This window comes from Ursus arctos, unplaced genomic scaffold (genome assembly GCF_023065955.2).
Source record: "Ursus arctos isolate Adak ecotype North America unplaced genomic scaffold, UrsArc2.0 scaffold_33, whole genome shotgun sequence".
NCBI classification, from domain to species: domain Eukaryota; kingdom Metazoa; phylum Chordata; class Mammalia; order Carnivora; family Ursidae; genus Ursus; species Ursus arctos.
The window spans coordinates 15,749,575-15,759,961 of NW_026623019.1; the positions used below are offsets into that span (position 1 = coordinate 15,749,575).

Below are 10,387 nucleotides of genomic sequence, written 5' to 3' on the forward strand. Positions count from 1 at the left end.
AAGTCTTTAGCCTGATGACAATGATGATGATACTACTATACTATTAGCTTCATTTTTCCAGGTCAGCTCTACTAACTTCCATTTCATCCATTCTTTGGAGCATGTTGTAAAGAACTGGGCTTTGAGGTCAGTAAATTGGGTTTAAATCGCCATTGGGCCCCTTCCGAGCTGTGGGACCACCAACCACCAACCTAACTTTTCCAAGATTCAAATGGCCTCTCCTACAAAAAGCTACGTGAATGTTGTGGTGAGGACTCCAACAGAATAAGCTAGAAGCTGGTATCATGGACTGAATTGTGTCCCCACTAAAAGCCATATGTTGATGTCACACCCCCATAACCTCACAATGTGATCATGCTGGGAGATAAGATCTTTAAAGGGATGACTAAGTTAACCGAGGCGCCTTAGGGCAGGGCTTCAATCCAATCTGACGAACGTGCTTATAAAAAGAGGAAGAGACCCTAAGGACGTGTGCACACACGAAAGATCAAGGGAGGACATGGCAAGAAGGCCTCCGTAACCCAGGGAGAAAGCCCTCATGAGAAATTAAACTGTGAGAAGATAAATCTCTGCTGTTGAAGCCACCCAGCCTCGGCTAGTTTATGACGGCCACCCTAGCAAATTAATACAACTTGCGACAGCAACTGTACCACAGTCCCTTTTAAATAAATAGTAGCAATTATTACCATTCACCAAACATTGATTGAACACCATGGTTGGGTGGGGGGAAGGGAATGATAGACACAGCCGCAGACTCTTTCTAAAGAAGCTCCTGGTCTGTAGGGAGATAAATATATTAGCAATTAATACATTATAGTGTGATTAATACCGTAATGAAAGAATGTTCTTGTTCTACAATTTTCCTCCTTTTCTATACAATTTTACTGTTATCCTTAATTTTATCAGAACACCCTACTGATCCTAATTACTCTTTTCTTGTCTGTTCTTTTCCCATTCCACTCTACCTGGGCCCGGTACTCATTTCCTTACCTTCATTATTCAGATCTTGCTGTTGTTGTAGTGGTTGTTGTCATCGTCGTAATTTTTAGACTCATCACTAACTCCGTTACTCGTTTCTCAGAGTCATCTGTCCAGATGATTCTAATTGTTCTGAACAGCATCTGAGCCTCTCTATGAATAAGGCTAAGCGATAGCATTCCTAGTCCATCAATTACATCAAGTTTCCATGACAACACAAGTTTCCCTCAACAGTTTTAACTTCTGCAGCTCTGAATGCCAACGTGTGTTTCCCCTCACTTTCTCCATTACTCTACTTCAATGCCATATTTTACTGTGGGTTGCTCTGTAATTTTCTCTGTGCAGTTCCAAACGAAAGGTGTTTTGAATATGCAGGTGACATTCTTTTTCAACATTAAATTAATTTTACCTAGTATGGGTCATTTCGATTCTTGACAATGGCAGACAGGTGTGCAGGAATCCGCGGACCAAAATTACCCCCTTGCCTGCTTTTGCACACTCACAGGATCACAGTCACATCCGAGGATAATTGATGGGTGTGTCACAATGTTCATTAAAATTATGACCCGTCTTGTCACTTGGGAGGGTCTGTCACATATCTGGGAACAAGCCTCTATTTTCGACCCTATGTGCCTTGTCTATAAGAGAATTATGTGGAATGAGAAGCCCAGAATGTCTCTCAGCTCAGAAACATATTTTTCCCCCCTCACTCTCTTCTTAAACTGCAGTATCGATTTTTAATTATTTCTCATTCTGGAAAGCTGGGGATGATCTTAGTTCAGTGGTTTCCCCAGTAAATCCCACGTGAATTCCATAGCATTTTTTCCTCTTTGGACTTTTCACATGTTACTTTGTAGAACTGGTACCTGAAGGTATGGTGCAAATTAAAAAATCAAAAAAGCAACTATTTCAGTTTGGGGGGTGAATAGAGGAACACAAGAGCTTTGAAAAAATAGCAAAGGCCTTGAAGCATGTCAAGAAAATGCAAGAGGTCCCACTGATTCCTTCCAATAGCCGTGCAGATCGGGGTGTAAAAAGCTAGAGAGTAGAGGGGGCTGAAGAACTAAATCAAGGTGGATGAGAAGAGGGGCTTCCTTCCTGCGTTCTGCCTCAGGGCATCCATGGGACGGGGCGCCTCTGACTCAGTGGGCACTCTTGCTTGCCTTTCTTGGCTTTGTCAGTGGGAAGTTCTCTTAGGCATAGCTTCTGCGTTCCTGGTTTTTGTCTTAATGGAGGAATTATGCTGTCTAGCCTATGGTGACAATCACATGTGACCCTCCCCTCTCTTTTGTCCCCATTCCAAGTGTCTACTGTATTTCTCCATCTCTCCCTTCCTCCCTCTCTCAGGCCCTCTCTCTCTCTCTCTCCCACCATGCCACCCGAGCTCCTCATCCCCCACCCCTGTATTCCTCCCCTGGCCTTTTAGCTTTCCCTGAGTCAGTCTCTGCTTTTCCTCTATGATACCATTAAATGAGATAATGCTTAAAGCACTTAAAATAGTACGTGGTACATAGTAAGTGCTCATAAAAGTTACCATTATTCATTCCTCCAGCCGAATGTTCAAAAACATTTCTTTTATGGTATTATCCACATAACTCTGAATCCTGGGGATTCCCTACCCCACACTCAAATTCTTTGGTTGGGTATCTGGGGCTCACTTTCAATTGGCCTCATCATCAATTTTAAAGGTTTGGGGCACCTGGGTGGCTCAGTCGGTTAAGTGTCTGCCTTTGGCTCAGCTCATGATCCGAGGGGGGATCCAGCCCCTTGAGGTCAGGCTCCCTGCTCAGCGGGGAGTCTGCTTCTCTCTCTCCCTCTACCCCCCACCCCACTCGTGCTCTCTCGCGAGCGTGCACTCTCTCTCAAGTAAATACATAAAATCTTTAAAAAATTCTGAAGGTTTTCTCTCGGTGTTGTAGCCTCTGACCCCATTAGGCTAATGCGTGGTTTCTGCTTAGATGTCCGTCGTCCCTGCCCTGGCACCCTTTATAGAATCCTAACTAAATTGTATGCGTCATCCTTGTTATTCCTCACACCTGCACTACGCAGTCGGTATCAGCAGCCCCATTTTACAAGATTAAGAAACTTAGAGACGTTAAGTAATTTATTTAAAATGACATGTCCAAGGGTCACCTGGATGGTTCAGTCAGCTAAGTGTCTGACTCTTGGTGTCAGCTCAGGTCTTGATCTCTGGGTCTTGAGTTCAAGCCCTGCATTAGGCTCCATGCCCCAAAAATGACATGGCCAGGACATGGCTCAGCCAGCACTTGGACCCAGATCTATGCAACCTTAAAGCCCATGATGGTCCACAGGACTCCATTCTCTTCTCCTCCTCGTTGTCTTTTTCTCATTCCCCATACTGAAACACCCTCACTTCAACCTGTACCCTCTATGGACCTCCCCAACTTTTCTGGACTAGTCTCAGAGGCATTAGTCTTTCTCTCTGTTAACCCTCCAAAGCCAGAGACTTACGCTGTCTTCATCTTTCTTTTTTTTTCCTGTTGGCTGTTGTTATCCTTATCATCACCTGCCTCAATCCCTATGGTGGAGGCTGATGTATCTCTCTTCTACTCCTCAGAGCTGTCTGCATTCGCGCTTTGGGTGGAGAAGTCTATAAGAGGGACATGAACAAATGATTAGTACTGGCAGCACCAGGCTTTCAGCTGTGTCTTTTTTCCTGAAGACTTGGCAAGGAGGTTCCTGCTACATTCAGTGGCTGTATCTGAGGAGAGAAATGCTACAGGGCTGAACTAAATCTTCTAAGACCTTACCCCTGGGCAGTCTGGCCCGAATGACCTGTCCCAGCTCAGTGTGCTGCACACGGCCGGCTTCCCTGAATGAGAGAGCAGCACGTGGCCAAAGAAACTGGAGAAAAGGTCTCCAGGATGCTGGCTTGTGCTCCTGCCACTGTTACATGGGATTCCTGTTGAGAGCGAAAGGCCCTATCTAGTGAGCAGCGATATCCTCTCTTGTGCTGATCTCGGCTGAGGAGGGAACAGAGGCTTTAGAAATAACTATGGGCTGTGAACTAAAAAGCAAACCACTTAGGCAAGGGCTTTGTCTCCTACTTGCCCGAAGAAAGCATCTGTAGAGTCTTAACTCTATGTAAATGTCACTATAGCTGGAAGGTGCCGGAAAGCATAGCCCGTGTGACAGAACTTTCTCCATGAAGATTGCCCCATCATCAGAATGAGAAAGCCAGTGCAAACGTGTGGCCTGAAGGTCACGCATGGGACTGAATGTATCACAAAGATTTCAGTGGCAGGCGAGGCTGAAGGGCTGACGTTCGTACCCAAGTGCCATCCAAGTGGGGCTGTCTAGTTCGGGGTCTGTTGAGTTTGGCCCCTCCATCTCCTACAGCAGGCTGGGAGAGACGTACCGCAAGCTACCAGTAACAAGGCTCCATCTCTGCTTCCATGCACAGGGAACGGAAGGAATTCCCTCCCCCCCCCCCCCCGGCTTTCCAACCAGGGGGCAGCTGTGTCTTTTCAAAGACGAGAGGAGACCAAGAGCAAGCATGAAACCCTAGGTCGCGCCCCTTGCCGAGTGCAGGTTCTGACTTGCGGAGATTAACTCCACTCTCCATTTAAACGGACTCAACCGGACAAGAGAATTTGGATGGAACCACTTAAATAGTCAGAACATTCAGGAGTCCTATGAATTTTGAAGGAGCTCGAACCGCTTCTGCTCCTCTTCGTACTGCTTGGCTTTCTGCTGCTGTTGCCCGGGCCCTTTGGAAGATAAAGTGAATGCTCTGGGTAGACGTGTGTTCTAGTCTGAAAAGTTGGGTTTTATCTTTGTATCGCACACAGCCACGCATGAGAATAAAGAAATCTATCTTGCTGTCGTAGGTACGAATCAAGGTAAAACTTTGACCGCGCCCCTCATCAAGAAAGATATTTATTACACCTGCTGCTTCTAGCCAGTTACCCTGGGTGCCTACCTACACCTCTTGTAATTCTTTCTGTTCTTAGATTTTAATTTTTTTTTCCTTTTGTAGGCTTTACACTGGATCCCTTGTGTTCTTGGAATGTTTCCTTGTGTGTGTATTTCTGAAGGATTCATTCGTGAGTAGCGCGTGGAGTCAAGTCAGCATACTAACGCTACTTATTCTGTTTTTACTCACACATCGTTTTCTTTTGGGCTGAGCCTTTGTATTTTGCTCATTTTTTTCGCTCTCAAATTCTCAGCTAAATCTGTTAATCTCTTTTGTGCGGGGAACAGATCTCCGGTGGGAGATTTAGTTACCAACTTGAGAAGGACTAACGCTTTTAAAGTTGCAGTATCACTTCATGGCTGTGAGTAGTCCTAGTGGATTTGGCAAAAATCCTGAGGAATTTCGAAGGTTGTATATTGCTTTTAGGACACTGACTTCAGGTGAAAATATACTTGACATTTTAATTCACTGCCTTCAAACTCCACAATGAAGATTTCATTGTGAGCCAGCGTTGATTGTGGACGGATGGGAACATAGCACATTTGGGTGCTTATTTGGCCTCCTCATGACTTTTACATCACTAGCATCTTTTAATTATTCCCCAAAACTGGTTCTTCCGTTATTTACTCTTTACTAAAAGAAGCACAGCCGGAAGTGAAGGTATTTTTATCAACATCCATTCTTTTCTTCAACCAACTTTGCCAAGGGTCATTTTTTCCTCCTTCTGTGCTTTTGGTCGCTCTTCACTTTAACTTTGAACACCACCCAACCGAAACAGGATTTTCCAGGCTGAGGACCCATAACTCAGGGCCAGTAGTACACATCTCCTAGTCAGGAGACAACTCGGTGAGAGATGAATGGTCCAGCAGAAGGACAATTACTACTGAACAAAGGAAAAGGGGGGACGACAGAGTCACTATTACGGCAGCATTAGATATTTTAAATGAGGCAAGCTGTCTTGCAAGCATAGATCTTCCCTGGCATTTCTCTTTGATGATTTATGATATGGTTACATTGAGTGTCCTTGTGGCCTCATATGCAGCCGACATTACTTTGATTTTCTTTTTTTTTCGAGCTTCATTTCATTCCACAGAGCACAATCAAAGAAAGCCAGAGAGATTCCCATTCAATGCACTGTATTCCATTTAAGCTAGGTCCCTTCTGGTTGTAAGAGAAAAGGGAATTTGGATTGGTAAATTTTATCCAGTGGAACAATGATAAACAACATGAGACTGTCCTCACCTTTACTGAAGTACTATTCCTCAGCCCCCAATATCGTGGGATATTTTCTCTTTCACGTGCCTTTTCCCAACTCTAAAAACCAGACTTGAACTAGGCATTGAAATAACTTTTGACTTCTTTATATCTTCAACTGAGCCAGATATTTTCAAATACATCATTGTATCATTTAAATTCCAATATCCCTAAGAGATAGATTTAATCACTAAATTCATTACAGAAACTTGCGCACATCACATACTTAGTAACTGGCAAGATCAGAATTCCAGCCAGAGCGTTCCGGATTAAAACTCAAAAGCCATATAATTTCCATTACATGATGCTGAATTCTTGCTGAGTTTTCTTATATAATACACATCATTACCAAAAAGAAGATAGCTTCCATGCCAATAACTCATCCTGGTCGCTCTTGCTCTAAAAACTCAAACCTAAATTAGATTTTTTTTTTCTCTTTGGCCTTGAAGCTCATTCTTTTCCCAACTGAAGGATTATAGCCAAGCATCAGGATAAAGGAGGTCATTTTAGGACAAAAAGGAAGGGACTGTGTTTATTTTAACTGATGCAGAAACATTTCATGTTCAATTACAAGTCACTATTTAAGCCAAAGGGGAAAAAAAAGTTATTGTTTTGATGGCCCTACAGTGACATTATGAAAGAAATCATCAAATCACTTGACTCACAAAGAAAATGGCATCCTTTCACCAGATGGATGGTAGCAGCATATAATCAGAATTCTGAGATCAGATTTTACCCCACTTTGGAATGAAATTACGGGTCTGAGTCACGTTTGTTTTTAGTTTCTTTCTTCTTTCAAACTTCAAAGATTCTTCTCGTCAGTGGCTTAACATCTAAAGTTTATGAGTTTCTTTTTCATTGAGTGAAAGAGAACATTTTGTTTATTGACTCAGTACTAACCACTCCAATTAGTATTATATTTAATAGTATAGCTGGATTTTTCTCATGACTTAGGTCAGATTCTTCTAGAAGCAGACCGGAGGCAAGCATTTGAGAAGTAGTAGTTTATTTGGGAGATGATCCCAAAAAACACCAATAGGGAAGTGGACAAGTGAGACAGGGAAGGAAATAAAGCCAAGAAAGCCTGTGTTTATGAAGCCAGTTACTACAGTGAGCAACTCTAGCTGGTGCTATTTTATAAACCATTTGTTTAAGTCCAGAAGTTAAGATACAATATTTATAAATGTTTTAAAAAAGATTTAATTAATTTATTTATTTTAGAGAGAGAGAGCGGGGGGGGGGCAGAGGGAGAGAGAATCTCAAGCAGATTCCGCGCTGAGCATGGAGCCCACGACCTTGAGATCGTGACCTGAGCCAAAACCAAGAGTTGGACCCTAACCACCCCAATGTTTATAAACTCTTATAGCAAGTTTACATCGCCATGATGTACACATTAGTTTTTATTGCATTTTACAAAAAACATTGGTCAGAAACAAACAAAAAACTGGTACTGCACAACTTCTGGGTTGCGGGGCATCGGTATAGAGCAGATGCCGCAGAGTTAGCACCCCAGGACAAGTGAGCTGTGGAGTTTGTACACCCAGGGAAGCCAGTCTTTTAGTGATGCTCCTGACAGCTTTAATGACTCACCTTTTCCAGTCTGCTGTGTGTGTGGGCACAGTAGGCAAAGAAATGTAGGTGTTGGCTTTTGCAAGTTGAATAGGGCACCAACAACTGCTACTTTTTTTTTTTCTTTCTACTGAAAGCAATTAGTGAATTATTCTAGAAGGGATCACATGGCTCGTGCATGGAAGTGAAATGGATCTGCAAGGCTAATATTTATTACACATCCTTGAAAAGCATTCTTATTTCCTCCCTGATCTTAACATTTTTTTTACCACTCTCTGGGAAGACTCACACATTATTGATACGGTTATGACATAACATCTTACTCCCTTCCCTACCGCACATTTCTACCCTATTTCTAGGGATTTTTGGAACTTGAAGAGCAAGCCCCCAAGGGTTTCTACGTCCAGTATGATGAAGGGAGGTCCTAAGAGAACAGACCCACAGACTACAAACGTGGGCAAAATACAGCAACAACAACAACAACAACAAAGGCTCTGGAAAATGAAAAAAAGCAGGCAGACCTTGAAGAGGAGTTAAGACTTGGAAAAAGGCACGGCTGAATTTTCTGATTTTAGAGTCTTAGCCTGCAGGCAGGCTGCAGCTGTGACTTGGTGCAGGGGAGCTGAGGTGAGACTGCTTTTAGTTGGACTATAACCAAGTCTGCCCACTGAAACAAAATAATTAACATTATTCAGAAAAACATGACCAAATCCAGAGACTCCGCGATATCACATCCAGCACGTCCAGGATATGAATCAAAATGATTCAACAAACAAACGACCAAACCAAGGATATGTTACCCGTAAAACGTAATTTACTCGTAAAAGGTAATTTGACAAACCACAAGATACCCCAGATGTTGGATTTGTCAGGGAAGACTTTAAGTGAGCTCTTACAATTATGTCCAATGAAGCAATGGAAAATATTTTCATAATAAGTAAAAAGACAAAAATTCTCAGCATAGAAATAGAAAATATAAAAAGAACCAAATAAAAATACAAGAACTGAAATAATAGAGATTTTTTAAAATAATGGACTTAATTGGCAGAATGGAGAACTTGAACAATATAAATAGAAACTAGCCAAAATCCCCAAATTTGGTGAAAGACAAAATTTATACATTCAAGAAGTTCAACGACGTCTAGTCACATCATAATAAATGGAGTTTTTAAAAAGATTTTACTTATTTGAGAGAAAGAGAGAGAGAAGGCACAAGGCAGGGGAGGGTCAGAGGGAGAAGCTGACTCCCCGCTGAGCAGGGAGCCCAACGTGGGGCTCGATCCCAGGACCCTGAGATCATGACCTGAGCCGAAGGCAGATGCTTAACCAACTGAGCCACCGAGGTGCCGAGGCGCCCCAGTAAGTGGATTTTAAAAACATAAAGAGAAAATCTTGAAAACAGGCGGAGTAAAAATGACATATATGGCAGAACAGCAATTCTAATGAGCTCAGACTACTCATCAGAATATATAAGGCCTAGAAGACAGTGGAATGACATCATCAAAGGGCTAAAAGGAAACAAAACAAAACAAAACACACAAAACATGGCAATCCAGAGCTCAGTATCCAACAGAAAGTGATCTGTCAATAAGGAAGGTAAAATAAAAACACTTTCAGATTAGAGACCGCTAAGAGAGTTCATTGCTGACAGAACTTCAATGCAAGAAATGCTAACAGAATTTCTTTAGTCTGAAGGGAAAGGATATAAGAAGAAAACATTGGTCTTTGGGAAGGAATAAAGAATATCAGATGGCCACGTCTTAGTAAACATAAAATATTATTTTTTTTATTTAATTTTTAAATAAATAGGACTATTTAAAATAAAACATAACATTGCTTGTGGTTTTAAAATGTATTTAATATTATATGTATAACCACTGTAGCACGAAGTTTGCAGGGCTTAAAAAAAAAGCCTATGTGATTTCAAGGTTTCTATGTTTTATGCGAAGTAGTTTAATGCTAACTTTCTGTAGACTGTGCAATTGAGGGACGTATACTAGTATGCCCAGAAAAACCACCAAAAAAGTGTAGAGTTACAATGCCAATAAGTTAAAATGGATTTTTAAAATAATTCAAGTAATCCCATTTATCAGTGCCATCAAGGTCTGCCCGTGTTGTTTCAGTTGGCAAGAGTCTCATCCCACGTTTCTTGCAGCTTCCTTCTTTCTCATAACCAGCTATTGGTTTCAAAGGAAAAATATGTGTTAAAATTTCCTAAAAATGGAGCGCAATATCAAATGCCTTGGAAACCAAAGAATACTTGTTTATTAATAATTTGGGTGAGATCCTTCAATAAGTTCATTTAATTTTGTTTTATTTTAGATGTTTGTCCAGAATCTACCGAGTATATTTATTAAGCACGGTTTTCTGGTAAAGCTTCCTCTCCAGCCGAATTGATTGAAACGTGGGACTAAAGGTATTTCTTTGTTACCCATACATTTTTAGTTTTACTTGAGGGGAATAGAGTTGGATAAATAGCTAATATTTTGAGCTGATAAAGTCGTTTGGGGCAAAGCAGAGCTTTCCTGTCTTTACATCCTAGATTTAAAAGGTTCTAAATATACGCCTGAACAACCCTCTTGGACATCAGCATGAGCAAGACAGAGTGAGTGTCTTTATTTAGTAACTAAAGCCCCACCGTTTGGGTTT

The 10,387-nt window shown here is 41.8% G+C and overlaps 1 long non-coding RNA gene across 1 annotated transcript in view; it reads left to right on the plus strand.

Annotated features, from left to right (window-relative positions):
* Positions 1-10,146, plus strand: part of LOC130542364 (uncharacterized) — a 30,396-nt gene extending 20,250 nt beyond the window's left edge. The window contains exon 3 of the long non-coding RNA XR_008956859.1: positions 10,061-10,146. This is a non-coding gene — a long non-coding RNA (uncharacterized LOC130542364). The remainder of the gene's footprint in view (positions 1-10,060) is intronic.
* The last annotated feature ends 241 nt before the right edge of the window (positions 10,147-10,387 follow it).